Source organism: Odontomachus brunneus, unplaced genomic scaffold (assembly GCF_010583005.1).
Source record: "Odontomachus brunneus isolate Ranch 3 - 2012 unplaced genomic scaffold, Obru_v1 Obru_scaffold_117, whole genome shotgun sequence".
NCBI lineage: Eukaryota > Metazoa > Arthropoda > Insecta > Hymenoptera > Formicidae > Odontomachus > Odontomachus brunneus.
In genome coordinates, this window is record NW_022639567.1 from 398305 (window position 1) to 417792 (window position 19488).

Below are 19488 nucleotides of genomic sequence, written 5' to 3' on the forward strand. Positions count from 1 at the left end.
ACTGTAGGGCGGAAGTAAGAACTTACTTAATATATACTCAGTACATCTTAGTACGTATGTCGAATGTTCCGAGAATATTAATAATATTCTGTTCAGATATATTCCGAACATTCTCAGAATGTACATGTTCCGTTAGAGTATATATATATATATATATATATATATATATATATATATATATATATATATATATATATATATTATATGATATAATATCGAGTATATTTTTCATATATTTTGATAATATTACTATATATGCCCTACGAGCGCCAATATGCGTATAACGCGCTTTTAATGTGTATTTAATGTAATTGAATACGCATTAAAAGCGCATTATATGTGTATTGGAGCTCCTTGGTCACGAAACAAAACAATCTTTAAATGATAAAATAGGAATAAAAGTACAATGATAGTTCAGATAATGGCTGTTGTTTGATCCTGGTGATGTTACAGATATCGACTGACATTTTACTATCAGGAAATAAGATAAACAGCTAGCAGTCTATGGTTATATACTCAAACTCGTGTTGCTTTTAATTGCATACTATACTACAAAACATAAGTTTAAGAAAGACTAGGAAATATGAGACACGGATAAATGTGAAATATAAAGGTAGCTGTTGCATTCATATACTGAACAAAATACTTGGAAATTTATTTTTGAAATGTATAAAGTTTATTTATATGTAATTTGTAAAGTTTATTTTTCTGAATAAACTTTACATCCCAAATATATTTTTAAGAATTTTTTTTCAGTATAAATGCTTTTCAAGTATATATATATACATGTCAAAGTTTTAATTGTATTTTTGTGAGTGGCCCGTTCTTAACTCCAATTGGTCGACGTAATTCTGTAACAATGAAAAAATTACAGTCAGTTGATTAAAAATTACCACACTTTCCTTCAATGAGTTTCGTAACGCATATCGTTGCTAATAAGAGAATTTGTTTTTTTAGTAATTCGCAGGAGATGCGTTTTTTTATCGAATCCAGGTAGAACAAACAGTCAAAATAATATTAATCTGACGTTATTTTGATCAAAAATTTACGTCATTACTTGGTGAAAATAACATAAGACATTATTTTGACACGAAAATCACGGTGATATCAAAATGATGTGAATGTGACTAAAAATTTACCTTTTTCAATCGATTACCTTTTGCATCAATCACTTTCTCGTAACTTTCTCGTAATCGTGATTTTCTGTTTTTCTTGAGATAATTCGATTACTCGTTTTCGTATATTTTGATATAATTTGTAATATTCTACATAATTTACATGGTCTCTCTCTACATGAAAAACGATTACGTATACATATATCACGTAGGAAATATGTGAACAATTCACGCAGACGTGATTTCGAAATTTACAGCTTGTTTTTGAATCGTCTCGCTCTGTGGATAACGGACACGTAATTGTCGCTTCCACCGTTGAGTGGCGCCACCCGCGCCTTTCACGAGCAAGAACTCCACAGTCGCGCGCACAAAAAAGGTAGTTCCGCTCGCTTAAACGTTCGTGTCGCGTGTTAATTTATGCATCCGAGTTCTAAACCGTATTAATGGAAAGTTAGCGCCGGTCGTCGCGGGTATTCGAGGCGCAGCTTGCATCAGATGAGATGGGCATTGGTGTTTTACTTTGAAGTAAGCTAATTGTGTATCTGTAAATCTGTATGTTTTGTTGTATTGATTTTGCATAACGTATGAAATACAATTTCGTAAGATGGCGATTGATTAGCCTCTTTTACGTCGCATCGTATCGTCGCGAAGATCTCGATTCGTCACAAATCAGCTGATTTTCGCAATTTTATCGATATTTTTTTATTTTTCTACATCACAAGATAACTTCTCCGAATCCGAAATATACAAAAATTCGTCTCTCCAAAGTCTCCAAGCTCTCTCCCCCTCAGTTTAACGGTTAACTCACTGTTTTATTTAATAAGTGTTATTTAATAAGTATAAAGAAAAATTGTAAGAGATTCAGATTTTTGTCAAAGACAATAATATATTATAATATCAAGACGAAAGATGGCGAACTTACACAACCTCTTGTTATTCACATGTTTCGTGAATTAGAAAACAATTATAAACACACACAAATCTCCAAGACGAAAGACGTAAACAAAATCTTGTTAAGAAATGTGGGAAATATTAGTAAATAAGGCATTAACAGGCTTTGTTCCTTTTGGCAAAGCTCTTTCGCATCGTTTGTGCACGAGATGAATCAGTGTATTGTTTACACTGGCGAGAGAAGAAAGGTGGAGGGTCATCATTAACGATTATAACAGCGTATTACGACTCGCCGTGTGAAAGAGTCGTCGCCGAGAAGGCAGACCCGACAGTTCGCAGCGGCGCTTCTTGATAATAACGAAAAATCGCGGAGAAAAAGCCGTTCGAGCGGCGGGAAGGGCGACCGGGCGAGTGCGCGGCAAAATTCAAATTTCCGCGACAGTCGATCGCGTGCAGCGAAGCGAGGCCGTCCCGCCCGTTGTCGGCGCTGCAACGCCGAAATTCGATTAAAGTTCTCGCGCATGGGCTGAAGGAAATGCCGTTTTCTCGAATTTCCCGGAGTCTGTCAGGTGGCACCACGGCGTACGTCGGTCCGGGCGCTACGTCGAGCGACCGTACTACACGACACACGAGAGAGGAGTACAGTGCTTTCTGTAGGTTATCGAAAGCACGTCCCAGGCCGTAGAACACTTGCCCCGAATCGTAGACAGCAACAATTGACCGACACTGACCACCACCAACCGGCAGTCCTTTTTGTCCGTGCTCTCCCGTGACGTTTAGTGAGTGCTTTGAGCTGTGGCGGGCGGTGAGATGGCTGTCACTCTCTCTCTCTCTTTCTTTCTCTCTTCTGTCTTTCTCTCTCTCTCTCTCTCTCTCTCTCTCTCTCATCTGTTTTTCTTTCTTCTCCCGCCCTCTCTTTACGTTCTGTTCCTCTGGTGTTTCGTTCGGACGGATCGAAAGCGTCGTCACCCGGGCGAGCGTGTTTTCCTTTTCCGATGCCGCGCAAAGGCGCGAGAACGGGACGACGATCGGCCGTAAGGACCACTTTCGCGCGACAATGGCATTGGAAATTGGACCGCGCCGAGGGGACGACGTCTCGCGATCGCGCTCGTTTCCTTCTAGATGTTCGGCTGAATAGATGTTTCGACTGCCACTCTCGACACACACCTCGTCCGGACGTGTGTATTCGACGTGGTACACACTACATACACACACACACACACACACACATACACACCCGCGCGCGCGCGCGCGCGCTCATACACACAGCACACGCGTTTGTAACGCTTCTGGTTCTTGGCTGTTCGATGTTTCTTAGCGCTGTTCCATAATAGCGTAGCTGTCTCACCTGCCTTGGACTGTCTACTTTACGTTGTCGTCTCCCGCTTCCTCGCTCCCGCGAGGCATTTATCGACGAGCTCTCTCTCTCTCTCTCACTCTTACTTTCTCTCTCTCTTTCTCCCTCTCTCTCTCTTTCTGGAGCACTCGAACTCCGATTTGCAAGTGATTCAAGGGGAGAACAAGTTCTCACCCTCGTCCTGTTCTCTCCGTCGTGCTGTTTGGATAGTGATGTTACACGCCGTTCTTATGAGCCATGAACGGCCACGCGAACGTCATGGCTACGTTTACGCGCACCACGTTCAAACACGACTCCAATCTACGTCCCGCGAGAGCGTTTACGTTTTCGTCGCTTTTAATTTGCGGAGAGCCGCGCATACGCAAGGGCGATACGCTCGTGTTAGCCGAGCGCCGAAATGCGAAGCACCCGTTTCACGAGAGGCTCTCGGCTTTTATCGGCCGCGAAATGATGTTCATAAATTACATTCAGAGCCGTAATCAGCTCAACGGGCGCCCCCGGCTAATCTGTGTCTCTCGGTCTTTAACATTACCGTAACTCGGTAATGCCCTTACTTCTGTTTCGCGCTGTTTCCTCGTGCCCTGCGGCCCTGTAGCCGCCAATCCGCGTTTCGTCCGGCTCTCGCTACGGCTCTGATTGCATTTTTTTACGCTTCCTCTCACGGCAATCTCGAAACAGAGAAATCCGATAATACTATTATCCTAAGGAGAGCCGCGCCGGTTAACCGTGGAAACTATTAAGTCGAAAGGATGTCGCAATTCGCAATGAAAGAGAGGAAAAAAGAGAGGGGGAGGGGAAAGAGAAAGAAAGAAAGAGATAGAGAGGGAGAGTGACGGGGAAGGGGAAGTAATTACCAACGCGCGTGGAACGCGGGTCGACGTTTATTTCTATCAGTCGGACGTAACGCGGATAAAGGACCATTAATTCCCGCGGACTCGGGGGCTGCGCGTTTGGGACATTCTAAGGACGATTTATAACGATTACCCCTTTAACGGGGCGCCCTCCGCGCACATTCACGCAGACGCGCTGCTATAAACCGCCGGCTCCTCGCGCGCATCATCGTACGCTCTTTAAAGCCGTAATGTGTATCGCAAGTGTGTGTAAGAGTGGCGCCAGAACACACTTTACATTAGGACTTAGCGCGTCGTGTCGCGCTCTTTAACAATTCTAAAGGGCCTGTATGTGTACTGTTTGAAATTAAGAACGAACGTGTAAGTATTCAAGATAAAGAGAAGAAAAAGAGAGGGTGAGAGAAAGAGGGGGAGAGGGGGGGAAGAGAGCGCTATTTTGTCCTTCGCGTCGAAAGATTGTTGTTTTGACTTATCGAACTCAAATCGAAGTCGATACTCAGGTGGACGTAAATTTTTTTAACAGCCAGGTAGATAAGTGTGTACATAAATTTGACAGCAATTTTATTAATCGATTTGTAAAAGTTATTTTCATGTATGAAGTCATATTTTCTTATATGAGTAGCTTATATTACAATATTTACACACTACACATAGAATGACGAAGTAGATGTACAAAGGAAAAGAATAATAAAAATTTGCTCAAAAAAAAGTTATGTAAAATTTTTAAAAACTTATTGCTGTGTATCAATATACCAAAAAATTTATATTATTCTATAATGTAAATATAATAATTAATTCAATACATTACATCTTTTTGCTTCACTATAATTAGAAATATTGTAAAGTTTTAACCATCGATTGTCTCGCGTCGTAAAATCATGAAAGTCTACCTGGGAACTTTAACAGACAATTTGTAAAGATATTTCTTATGAGTGGCTTATATGACATAGGATATTTATCACATAGAGTAACAAAATAGTAATACGTAACAAATTATCGAAATTTGCTCAGAACAATATAAAAAATATATAAAAATTTCAATATAACTTTTAGACAATTCATTGCTGCATTAACATAACAAAAAATTTATATTATCTTACGAGACAAATTGAATAATTAATTCAATATATTTACCTTATTCAATATATTTGCCAATATATAATTAATATAATATATTTACCTTATAAATGTAATTAACAAAATTGTAGAGTTCTCATTATTGATTATCTCTCGTCATGATAATCATGAAAGTCTATATTTGGAAACTTTAACCCTTTATAGGACAAAAACTTTTTTTAAAGGTGGTGAAATATATCTGTGAACAAGTTTACGTGACATACTTAAATATATGTGACAAATATATTAAATATAAAAAACCTTATAATACTTATTATTATTATGATTGTTGCTTGGCAAAAAATCGATCACAATCTATTCAGGAGAAATGCTCAGTCATTCAGGTTTTGTGGTCAATATTTGAACCATTTGTGGAAATTTGTTTTTTATTTAAATATTTGTAAATTAAAACTTGAACTTTGCATAAAATTTGTTTATTTGCGCTAATGTGATGTATTTGCAGTTACACTCATGTAAAAAAAATTACAAAAATGTTAATTTATGTTACATAGTATAAGTAGATACATATAGTATATTACATATTATAAATAGATATCATACTTTCATTTTTTGAACATTTTTATGGCCAATATTTATTTAGTTATGTACCTACAGATCTGTTTTCCATTATATATCATCTGTATAATGAAAATTACCGACAAAGTTCTTTGTTTATAATTTTTTCTTGTCTTATTTTGTAAAACAATAGACTTTTTGAACTTTACGTGAGATAGTTAAAATATTGACCATAAACTTATAAGAAGTTAATAGTTGTAAAGGTTGCAGTCCTTATGATTTATAGTTCATATGATATTCATATTTATCACATAGAGTGACGAAATAAAAATAGGAGATTATCCTTATGATTTACGGTTTATATGATATTCATATTTATCACATAGAGTGACAAAATAAAAATACGAAGGAGATTATCAAAATTTGTTCAAAATAATATGTCATGTAAAATATAATATAAAAATCTCAGTAAAATTTCTAGTAAATTTATCGTTACATCAATATATAAAAATCTTTTCCATTATATAAATTTAATGATTAATTCAATGCACACAGAGTACACTTGTGTATTTCTTATAAATGTAATTTAAACAAACCATAAAGTTTCCACCACCGACGATCTCACGTCGTGATAATCCATGAAAGTCCATTTGTGTAAAGTCGGGCCTTTACTTCGCACTGCAAAATATGTCAATTAATATGATTTTGCGGAAACTGATTATATTTAACGGCGATTAATAAGTCGCAGAGTTTGCCGCGATTATATTTCGTTTCATGAACATCAAATGGAAATAACAGCGAATCGAGTGCCCGTGCTCGCGTAAAGTGGCCGTAAAGTTATTTCGGTTCCGAGCGTGATATCGCGAAATTCGCTGTTATCGTGTGAATATCGGCCGCGCGGCACGACGCGTCAGCTTCGCGATACGCGAGAGAGATGCTTTTTTTTTCGGTTTCTCCAAGTGCCGCGCGCGCGCGCCGCGAACGAAATTAAGCCATATGGCTACATCGTAGAGGCGTGCTGAGGCCGATGCGCCGTGCAACTGGTTGATTTATCGGTGCTTTCGCGTAGCGAAAACTAGCGAGAGGGCCGAATTGGATTACGGCGTGTGCACAAATTGCTTTATTCAAATGCAATTTAAGGTCGCGCGTCTTCCGCAGACTGTAAAGAGGGCTGCTACGTAAACGGGGCAGCGTTTTTTCTCTCTCTTTCTACCTTCCTCTCTCTCTTTCCTTCCCTCTTTCGCTCTGTCTCTCTCTCTCTTTCTCTTTCTGCCTATTTCATGAGATCGTTCGCGCGTATAACCGGTCGGATATAGGAACGAATGAGCTCTTGATGATGTTGTGGACGCGTAAACTTTTTAAGCAAAACTCCACGCGCGACTGCCTATTTGCACTTTTCATCCGCGTGTTTATATGTCGCGTATCCTTTGGCCGGGAATCGCGCGCAAACGACCTGCGAGAACGCACTTAACATCAGTTAACGCCCGCTCAATTATCGGCTAAATGTAGGTCTTCCGTGGGACACATATCCCGCGCGAAATGAGTTTTGCGGAGTTACATAAAGTGCACGGAGAAAAAGTGCTGTTGTGTCAATAGTATTGGTCAATAGAACGTCATAATTGGAGTAAATCTTTTTGATTCGAAAACGCAACATTATTGAAACTAATACATTGCACCGAGAGAAAATATATTTAGGAAGTTTACAATATTTATTCGGTGGATACTGATAGCATATTCACTGACATTACTATAAAATATTCTCCAAATAAGGAGTTATTTTTTTTAAACTTGAACTTTTCATGAAAGCAATTGTTTATTCTATTTAAATAAAGGAATTTATTTAAAGGACTTATATATTTTATTTTCTTTAAATAAAAGAAATTAGACTTAAATATATAAGTACGTTATTAGTACTCGCTGAATAGATATTTTTTCATTTTTTAAATATTTATGTATACATTATATTGGGTTGTCAAATAAATTTATACCGTTTTTTGAATTTAAAGAATTTTTGTGTTTCCCAACAAAAATGAAGATATTAATAATATATTCATCAAATAAAGTTTATTTTTGTGAAATAAATTTTTGTCGCGTACATATAAATTTCGAAGTATTTTTCTCAGTATACCGTTCTCGAAGGAAACAGGTAATGAAAACAAAAAATACTATAAAATATAAATGGAATAAAAACGACACAAACTTATATTGGACAACCTAATACGTTACGTATTATTACATACGTATAATGTATATTATTGTTACATCATGCATTGTTTTAATAATTCGAGTATCAGTAATATTAATATCGAGAGATATGTTCCAATTATGACGAAGTTGACTATTTTTATCGACACAACAACATTTTTTCTGTGTAGAAAAGTTTATAATCAAAATTTTTTGAGACACAATACTGAGAAAAAATATTTAAGAATTTATTTGTGGAATATAAAGTTTATTTTTCATAGAAATAAATTTCTATGATATAAACTTTATATACCACAAATAAATTATCAAGTATCTTTTTGTCAGTATATTTGCTATTATCGGTGTATGGAGAAAATTTTATAATAAAAATTACTATAGAATTCTAGCCAAGAAATAGATTGACATAATCTGAAGTAATTTACTCTATCCTTTCATTTAACGTGTGCTACTTATATTCCAGGAACTGAAACATGCTATTAAAACATCTACTATGTTTTCAGTAAAATTTGCAAGATCCTTCCTAGCGAAATTTATTTTTATTTTTATTTTTATTATTTTATATTTATTTACCACGTTCCTTAGGAAGATAGATTTTACTAACTGTACTACTAAAAATATAGCGCGAAATTGAAAAGAACTTATATGAAAAAAAAAAACAAAGAAACTATAATATTCTCTCCGTGCGCGTTGCACTCGTAAGATAATCGAGGATGATTATCGTGTATCGTGAATCTTCCAATTGCAAGGGCAGATGGTTAACCTCCCACGTTCGTTAAAGGAAGACAAGACGCCGATACTCTCGCGTCCGAGCGGATCGTCACGAGCGATGGTTACGAGCGACGGGCCTCGGCGACGACAAAATCGATAACTAATAGCGACTGTAACTTTCGAACCGATGACGTTGCATAGCGCGCGCGGTGACGTTTTCTACGCTCCGAGAGCGTCGGGGCGTCCACGCGACTGCTACCCCCGCGTAGCCCCCACGGAGTTTCAGCACGGGGAAAAACGAGCGGGAGACAATTCGCTTTGGAGCTCGGCTGGAGATTAATTCCCGACACGTCCATTCTAGTCGTTCGTATTCCGCGGTCGCCGTCACATCCCGGCATCGATATAGCCATGAACGGGGTGGCATCGGGGGTGTGCAGCGACGGCGGCGGCGGCGCCGGCGGGGAGGGAGGACGGAACGGCGCGGGGGGATGCGGGAGGGAAATGATTTCTAAACCGCGACTCGTGGTATCGCGAGCGAGCTATATTTCATACTCTTGAATCGTATCGCACCGGTGCGGCCGCGGGTAAACAGTAAATTCATTTCGATCAGCGTCGACATTGCTTCCTTCGGATTTACGATGAGGCTGCGCGATGGCAGTGGATGTGAAACGCGTTGATGACGGGGTAGGAGGGAGAGGAGGAAACCCGGGAATTTATTGCGCTCGCGAGCCCTTCTTTATCTCGTTTCTAAAGCTTCCGCGCCGGATTGGGAATATCGTGTTACTCCTTACATCGTAACATCCTTGAATCCAGCCGCTCCTGCCTCCGCTCCATGTTCCCTTCGTTTCGTCTCTCGACGGCGGCTTCTCGAAGCCATTTATTGTTCTTGACCGTTGTTACCCGCGCGCTCCCTCCCCGGGAAGAAATTATAGCGCTTTTGAGCGATGGAGCACACCCCGACTCCGGGGTCGTTTAGTTACCTGTTCACGTTTCTCCCGTCGCGGTGCTGTTGTTTTCGAATGAGCAGCGTTACCGCGCAGCACTTCATCGCGTCTTAAAGGTCGGAGGACAGATATCGCGAACAGGGACTTCTGCTTGAGAAAAAATCTGCTCAGATCGGAGATATGATGTTCCGGAAGCCAGATTACTTCCATCAGCTTCATCCTCCCCTGCTTCCCGTACGTTCCGCGAAACGCTTTTGATGTTGCAACTTAAAGTGTGAAACAGTTTGTACGTAAATTGAAACGTTCAGTAGTCGACAATCCGCCAGTTTTCGACACTCTTATGCGCGAATTTTATCGAATATTATGATGTATGAGGATTAAGAAGATAAATAGTAAGCAATAACTAACTAATAATTAATAAATAATTAATAAATCCTCATGTACACCTTAATATTTGGTAAAGTCCGCGCAAGATGTAAATCAATTCTTTAAATTTCTTGGAACGAGGTTTTACTCGGAAAGTGAAGTGACCATTTGTCACTCAAATTTGATTTTTTCTTTATTTTTTATTCATATAGAATGAATTAAAAAAATGAATTAAAAAGATTCTTCACTCTGAATTGTGAATATTTTCTTTTGAAATTGAAGAACGTATCTGCATATAGAAAAATATTCCACTGCTAAGAAAATCAATTACTTAGTTTACTTTCCTTCCTTTAAGTAGGAAGTATTTTTAGCCAAGAATATTTTCTCTTGACAATAGTCTTAAAATAGTATTAAAATAGTTGGCATAAATTTTGGAAAATTTCATTATCACACAGAAAAAAGTTAAAATAGACTTAAATCTAATATACTCAAATTAACAATCATTATATTTCATATAACAACGATATATAATTCTGTTAAAAAAATTTGAAAGTCTTGAATTGTAACAATGTTATAATTTTATTTTAATATTATGATAGTCTCTCATAATAAAATATAATTATTTTGATGATAATGATATCTTCTTCTAAAAAAAGAGTGTGACAAATAATTTATAAAACTTATAAAAAAAAGCACTTTACGCTGTTCTCCAAATGTTTGCAGGAAAAACAATAAAAATTTATCATAAAATTATTTCTAAAAAAAAAATATAGTTGCAAAATTGATTTTTGTAATGAGCTTTTTACATCAGAAATGTTTTTTTATGTTGCGGTCCTATTTCTTATTATTATATTTTTGCTAATTGTTTCTATTCATGAAAACAAGTTTTAATAAACCTTAACATTTATTATTTTTTGCATAAACGGAGAACGATATGAGAAAAAGTTTTACATGTTCTTTTTGTAACTTTGCCCGTAGAATCTATCGGCTTAATCAGTTTTCTTCTATAAATTTAATAGTTTGATCACAGCAATTGCAAAATTGATTTTTGTAATGTGTTTCTTATGCTAGAAATGTTTTTTATGCTACAATCTTATTTCCAATTATTTGTTGATCTTATTGGATCTAGCCATAAACTTCAATCTAATATTCTGTAATTTTTATTAGAAAAATGAAAATTATTTTTGAATAATAAGAATATTTCTTTGCTGAATTATATAAAATGTACCAATGCAAGTAACTTATCTTCGTTTAACGCTTTATTTTAAGATTTACATATTAAGAATATAGATATTTTAAAAACAAAAATGTTCTTTTTTGTGCAAGTACTAAGAAAAATTCTCTTCATCAGAATATTATAAAATTTTGTCTAAGCGAAAAATTTTGTTACGCGAGCAATACGAGTTTTTATTTTAACTTAATATTCTTGATTGAAATGTTAAACTTAGTAGAATTCAGAATGCATTTTGAATTTCATGCTTATGATGAACTCTTAGATGATAGATTAGTGGATATATAAACTTATAAAATAGAAACAAGTGACGTTTAGTTGAATGTAGTACGCATTTTTGTTATATACCACCGTCAGAAAAACATATTCACTCTAATCGATTAAAGCATTCGTTCATATGGAGTCAGAATCCACTTCGGCTTGAGTGAAACATTCACTTTTGCGATTTCGAGTGGCAGTATTTTCACTATCGCTTCGGGTTGAAAATACCGCCACTTTCCACTCGTTCTGAGTGAGATTGCACTTCAAGAAATTTAGAGAGTACGATAGAAAATTTGACGAGATGCTCTCATCATACATTTGAATTATGGGTCGCTAATATATCGACATTTAATTTATGCGATTTTTGTCGAGCATTCTGCATGTTGATTACGGCGATAGTTTCCGAGAATAACGCACTTTTTAGATGCATCAGCTCGCGAAATGTGCGCGAGATCGATGGAATGCGGTTGAAAGAGTACCAAGTCTTCCAAGGGGTAGGGTGAAAAGAGGTGACACGGTGTGTATTGAGTTAATGGAAATTGACTCGCGCGAGATTGGGCTTATGGTGTCAGCGTCGTTATTGAATTTACCGCGGCGGAAATGATTAATAAAACTGTGCTCTAAGTGGAGCGATGGATCTAATAACTAGCTCACGCAAAACAGAACAGACTGCATGGTGAATGGAAGAAAGGCATCGTATTACGTCAAGGTAGCGAGCGAATGGTCCTCCTTATAATGTCGGATTGTTATGCAAGAGAGAGAGACTTCAGCTATACGGCATTTCCGATCGATGTAATAATAGAGGTATTAAATTCGCTCTGCGCGAATATCGGCATGTAAAAAAAAAGAAAAAAATATGCCCAGGATTTATCATCAGTTCGTTGAACATACTTCAAACTCTCGGTATGTACGCTTTCTCTCTCTCCCTCCCTCCCTCCCTCCCTCTCTCTCTCTCTCTCTCTCTTGCTATGTAAAACATATGATCGCATATTTTATTGGATTTAGATTATCTTTAATAATTATAGTATAGAATTAATAAAATATGGAAGAGAGAGAAACTCTCTGTTGTATAAAACATACAATCGTGTCAAATTTTTATTGAATTTAGATTATCATTAATAACTATTATAGAATTAGTAAAATATAGAAGAAACTCTCTCTCTCTCTCTCTCTTTCTCTTTTGCCACGTAAAAAATACATTACCAAATTTTTATTGAATTTAGATTTATCCTTTATAACTAATATAGAATTAGTAAAAAATACAGAAGAAACTCTCTCTCTCCTTCTCCCTCTTTCTCTTCCTCTCTTCCCTCTCTCTTTCTCTCTTTAGAAAGAGAGAGAAAAAATAGCAAAAAGGACGTCGAGCGATAATAACGACAAAAATAATGAGAATAATGTTACCGTGGCGCGCAAAACGTAAACACAAGTAAATTACGTGGACGCGAGCGAGCGAGTCGAAGAATAAAAGCGCGTCGTTTCGCCAGCTCGCGGCTTGAGTCTTGTTCAGATCTATTTGCGCATTCTGCACTCCTCTTCCTCTATTCAGACTCTTTCTATGTAGACGAGAAAAGAAAATTGTGGTAATAGGATTGACGCTAATTAACGACGGCGTAACAGGATCCGCGTATCTACCCTTGCTCGCGTAATCGAGACACGTCCGGATCATTTCTTGCACGTAGAATGCGTGTGAAGGTCGATACTAATTCGCCGGCGTCGATTTTATTGGCCGAAAGGTGCACGCGGAGAGCGGGAGGCTTTCGCGCCCTCGAAAGTTGCGTCCTACTTCTAGCGGCAGCGCTGGGCGCGCAACAGAAAATAACGAGTAGATAGGTAGGGTAAGGACCGGGCGGGAGAAAAGGTCGTAGGGGGGAAGAAAAAACTTCACCGCCGAGAGGAAATCGAATCAATAAACCTACGATCTCGTCTCCAGCCTCCCGCCTCGCACCTGCTTATATAACGTGGGCCGCGTTAAACGCGCCGTCTCGCACCTCGGCAATTACGGCGATAATTAGGCGGCGGACGATGAACTTTGACCGATTTTTCACTCACAATCGACGTCGTGCAGCATCATCGCCGCGACTTCCTCTTTGTTTATCGCGAGGCTGACTCCTTCTCTGAACGTTATCTGGGGAAAGGGGAGTGTCATGAGCGTCAGATAGCTCAGTGGTTTAGTCATCCGACAAGCGAAAGAAAAGAAGACGCAGGTCCCGATCGTGCATGGCCGTCCCGCCGCCACCTAATACACCCTCTTCCTTCTATGCTATTGTTGTTTACTGCTGTCTGTTTGTTTATCAGCGAGACACGAGCTCTTTCCTTTCTCTCTCCCTTACTCTTGAGATTCCAGCTAGATAAATGTATGTAAATTTGACAACTTTTACTAGTCGATTTGTAAACATTGTGTCCCTTATGAATGTGGCTTATATATTCACAATGCATATTGTGTGTTACTTCAAGTAAACGTTGCTTGTGTTTACTTCAAGTAAACGTTGCTTGTGTGTTTCGAGTATTTTATAAGTTTACATATTCGCGTATCTATTATAAGTTCATCATCAAATTTATTCAAAATACACATTCTGGATTCTAGTAAGCTTAAAATTTCAATAAAAGATATTAAATTAAAACAAATATTCGATTTGCTTGCTACATAGGCCATTCAATTTTCTATTCGATAAAATGTCATGATATTCTTGAAATAAATAAATATGATATTCTTAAAATGAATAAATTTTTCTTTTGACTACATGATAATGAGCTCTTCTAAAGTTTGCGATGAATATATTTCTACAAGTATTATCAAGAAAATATCCTTCAAGTAATAATCATTATTTAACAAAAGGGAAGAAAGTGTTCGCAAACTTAGTAGTCGTATCTCTTTGCAGAATGATATTTTTCTGTATGTGTATGTGGTGTGTGGCCCATGCTTATAGAATAATGAGATGGAAATATAAAAAGAATTATCAAAATTTACTCCAAACACTATATCATGTAAAATATAACACGAAAATCTAAGTGTAATATTTAGTAAATTTGTTGCTGCGTTAATATAATAAAAAGTTCATTATGCGATATCAACTTTGTAATTAATTCAGTACAGTATATTTGCTGCGTAAATGTAATTAAATAATTTTTCATCATCAATTGTTCATGTCATCGTGATAATTATGAAAGTCTATCCGGCTGACTCTCTGATGTTGATAACAAGTATGCCGGTGTATCATAAATAATGCCATTATTTGATGAAAAATGCGTAATGTCATTAATAATTCCGTTATTTCGCGCGTAATGCAATCAGCACGCTTGCACGATCGGTATGTTCATATGCGTATTCGCTTACTAAAAGTGACGCGAGAGAGGAGTCGTTTAATAAATTCGGTTAAACGCGGGTTCGACTCGTCGTTCGATTTATTAATTCACGCGCGCGGCTATTACGCCGCTGGCGAAAAACTGCGAGAGTATTCGCGACAGGAAAACAAGATCCGCCGTGAAATCGAGACGTTCTCGCGCGATACGAGCTCGCGTCTGTTTACGAGACGCGTCGCGACAAGGGGAGACCACGAGCGCCAACTTCTTTCGTGCTAGTATTTGCAGCAGCCTGTGTCGACTTTCGATAACACGGACAAGCGCGTGTTTATTCCCGCATTCTCCAAATGTTTCGATCGTGGGTGACGCTCGCGGCGTATCGCGGGGGTTTCGATTTCCGCGTGGGGCGCTGAAATCCTCAGAGACGACGCTCTGTTACCTCCTCTTACGGGCCTTGTTAGCTTTGGCTTTCGCTCCCGGGCAAAGTAATTATCCCGGAGTATTCCCGAAGTTGTTTTCCCAGATAAATCTGCAAAGAAGTATCGCGCAAGGCAATTTAACATCGGCACTTTAATTAATATTTACAGACTACCCCCAGAGCCGAAAAAGTATCGGAGGCACGTTTTGCTTTTGCAGCGCGTATCGAATCCCTCTTCTGACTCGTCCGAGAGGAACGCTTCTTCTGAGCATACAAATTATGCAAAAACAGTGGATCCAACCTGCCCTGTCGTGCGAGTGAAATTAATTACGCCGCGAGGACAGTCGTCGCATTGCGTTTTGATAAAAACGTCCCTTTCTCGCGTGTGTTAGATAATATCAGTCTTTCTGAAACTGAAATGCACCTCCATCTCACGCTATAAATTCGAATAATTTCTCAATTGGATTGCTCTGATGGAAAAATCCACCGAATGAAGCTGTAAAACGTCTCTGCAGTTTCTCATCAGAAATTTACCCGCGACGTAACGATCTGTGTGCGCAACGATTTGCGCGACGATTGTCCGCGAATGCCGTAATACTGAAATAATTGTGTCGTCGATACCGAAAAATCCCGTTCGTTCACGGTGTCTTAATGACGGCAGAACTGTACTTGTTTATAGTAAAGCCGAGGAAAGGGGATCCCCGAGCGTAAGGAGGAGCACAATGGTGTCTGCCTCGAATTTCGATCGGGACGCTCTCTTTGTCTCGCACCCCTTAATTATCTTTTTAATATAGTCTGCGAGCGGGTACACATAGTTACGTATATATCGCGCACGTTCGTTTGTTTGCTTGAGTATATTATGTTTATTCCTCGCGGGCAAAAGCGTTTCCGCAAAAGAAGGATAATTGATGACAATGAACATAGTGGAAATTTAATGCAGCTTTCGAGCAGTTGTATTGGATAGTTATGTTGCTTTTATCTCTCTCCAGTGATTGGACAATAAAACAATACTTTTGTGGGATCTTCATCTCTAATTGAACAATAAAACAATACTTTTGTGGGATCTTAATCCCACATAAAGGATGTAACACTTTTCCTGTAGTTACTGCGCACGAAAGTTGAGCAAAATCTGAACCTGTTTACGAAAACGGAACAGAAATTGGAGACGAAACTATTCGATTGATTAACCCTTTATAAGTTTTGGTCGATATTTTAACCACATAAAGTTCAAAATGTCTGGTGTTTTACTTCGACCATGCGAATTTACATATCATCTGTATAATCATATTATATAGATGATATACAGGGTGTCCCAGATCACTTTCACAATATCTCGTGAGGACGGAAAGCAGATTGAAATGAATACAAAAGTCCTGTATCATTTTGAAATATTCTCAATGATAACCGAGAAATTAATTAAAGAAGATTGGTGAATGATCACGCGCGATATGGTAGATGAGTTGCAATTGCGCCGTCTACATTGAGAGAAAAAAATAGTTGGAATAACTATAATCTCACTATATTTTATAGTTCGTTTTGGCCTCAAACATATATTTATAGTTCATCTAAACATGAAGATATAGTAGAATGAACACAGATTTATAGTCACCATCTTATTACTCTATATATATGGTAAAGCACCTTTTGGGAATATAGTTACATGTACCTATATTTGTCAAATATTCCAATTGAATTGACTATATAAAATAGTTAATTTCTCTTACCATTTAATATTTGCTGCCTTACTATATTTTTTATTTCAAATAATTATAATTTTTGGTAAAAATTTTACACGAGTCAATTATATTATGCTTATATTGTAAATATTACAAATATTATGGTAACCTTTACTATAAAAGTTATATTCCTAACTATAATCTTTTTACTATGCCATTATAGTTCCAAATATCATACATTTTTCTCTCAATGTACCGTTGTATACTTGTACATTAAGTCAAACTGAACAAAAAAGTCCTCTACCATTTTGCAAATGACCACATAGATTTTTAAATATTAATAAAAGAAATTTTGAGCATTGTGGTACACAATCATGTAACAATTTTCTTTAATTAATATCTAAAAATCTATGTGGTTATTTGCAAAATAGAGGACTTTTTTGTTCAATTTGACTTAATGTATAAGTATACAACGGCAGGCGGTGCCACTGCAGTTCATCTATCATATCATGCGTGATCATTCACCAATCTTCTTTAATTAATTTCTCGGTTATTATTGAGAATATCGCAAAACTGTATAGGACTTTTGTGTTCATCTCAATCCGCTTTCCGTCCTCACGAGAGATTGTGAAGGTGATACGGGACACCCTGTATAACGGAAAACAGGTCTACATACAGGGTGTCCGGTAACTGATCGAGCAACTGCCGTGTACGGGTAGAACGAGTCAAAATAATCATAAAAGTTATATACCATTTTGAAATTTTCTCAATATTTATTCCGTAATTAATTAAAATGTATAAACGAATGAGCTCACAAAAAGCGGTAGGACAGGCTCTGTGTGTAAAAGAAATGGCTTATCTCTTAGTAACAATGAGTAAACAGCTGATTTCGAGGCGGAGTAACGTATACGTGTCGCTTGTTACTCCGCCTCGAAATCAGCTGTTTACTCATCGTTGCTAAGAGATAAGCCATTTCTTTTACACACAGAGCCTACCGCTTCTTGTGAGCTCATTCGTTTATACATTTTAATTAATTACGGAATAAATATTGAGAAAATTTCAAAATGGTATATAACTTTTATGATTATTTTGACCCGTTCTACTTGTACACGGCGATTGCTCGATTAGTTACCGGACACCCTGTATAACTATATGTGCATCCCATAAAAGATCTTGCTCAAAAAATGAAATATGATATTTACCTGTAACATGTAACATAAATTAATATTTCTGTAATTTTTTCACGTGAGTATAACTGCAAATACACCAGATTGGTGCAAATAAACAATTTCTTTGTGTTTATGCAAAGTTTAAATTTTTATTGTTTTACAAATATTTAAGTAGAAAACCAAATTTCCACAAGTGGTTGAAATATTGACCACAAAATCTGTATGACTGAACATTTCCTCTGAATGAATTGTGACCGATTTTTTGCCAGACAAAAAGTATAACAATAATAAGTATTATAAGATTTCTTATATTTTATATATTTGTCATGTATCTGTTATGTAAACTTGTAATATACATTAGAGTCACTACCAAAAAAAAAAAAGTTTTGTCCTATAAATGGTTAATAATCAAAACTGCAGCTCATAAAATGGGCAGGTTTGACTTAATAATGTATCAGAATTCTTAATTGAAAAATTTTCATGCTAATGAGAGCCATATACAGTACAGAATATATGGTGCGCAATATATATTTGCATGTTTTTTGCTTTTTACATGATGGTTATTCACAACCATCAAATGACAGATGTCCTTTTATCCTTTTATTCTTGTAGTTACACTATTTCATCAAGTTCTGAATCTAAACTATGACAATTCTCATTTATATCGTCAGTATGAGAATAGTTTAATGTGCAATGAAATTAATGTATATCCCATTTGTCCTTTGCTCACTTTCATTCCTAATCTTACAATGAACTGATGTCCATGCAAACTATATATATTTCTACCAGGAGAGTATATTTGCGAATTTCGGAGAGTCCCTCGCTAACTTCAATATTCTCCTGTACTTATTAGTATCAAAATTTCAGATGAAGAACCGAGCAAGGTAGAAAATGTCGACTCATATGATTCACATGTGAAGCAAACATTTATTGTTGCTCCACAAAACGATCGTTATAACTACAATTATAATCTTGAAAGACGTTTAGTATCAGTCGAGTGAAAAATCGAAAGAATAACGTATGTTTTCCATACTACAGAGTTGTTTTTTCTTTTTTTTTTTCTTGAATAATCTGAAAGTGCTCGCGTGATCGCGCTATTCAATAATAAACAAGTAATTTTAAATTTATACGCGCTCGATGAAATATCCTTTCAAGTCGGATTTAGGGCTTGCATTTCGTTTGCTTTTTTGCCCGAGGCAGGCTATTCGGCTAGCTACATCATCGATAGTCAGAGTCTATTGTATAAATCCAGCGGTCACGTGCCAGCGGCTAGCTCAAAAGACCTCCCGTGGGAAGATATTAAACTTCTGACACAATGTGCTGAGCGTATCACCTCCGCGCCACAGCGTAGAGGGGGGGGGGGG

General features: G+C 37.2%; 1 protein-coding gene across 2 annotated transcripts in view; it reads left to right on the plus strand.

The window, feature by feature from the left end:
- Positions 1-1475: 1475 nt before the first annotated feature.
- The window catches only part of LOC116849466 (protein Skeletor, isoforms B/C), a 163425-nt gene continuing 145412 nt past the window's right edge, over positions 1476-19488 (plus strand). The window contains exons 1-2 of one of the 2 annotated variants that reach the window (XM_032826625.1): positions 2756-2785; positions 4258-4574. The gene's annotated coding sequence lies outside the window, so the exon portion shown is untranslated. Of the gene's footprint in view, positions 1641-2755; positions 2786-4257; positions 4575-19488 lie in introns of those variants that run through there. The other variant, XM_032826624.1, reaches the window with a different exon arrangement.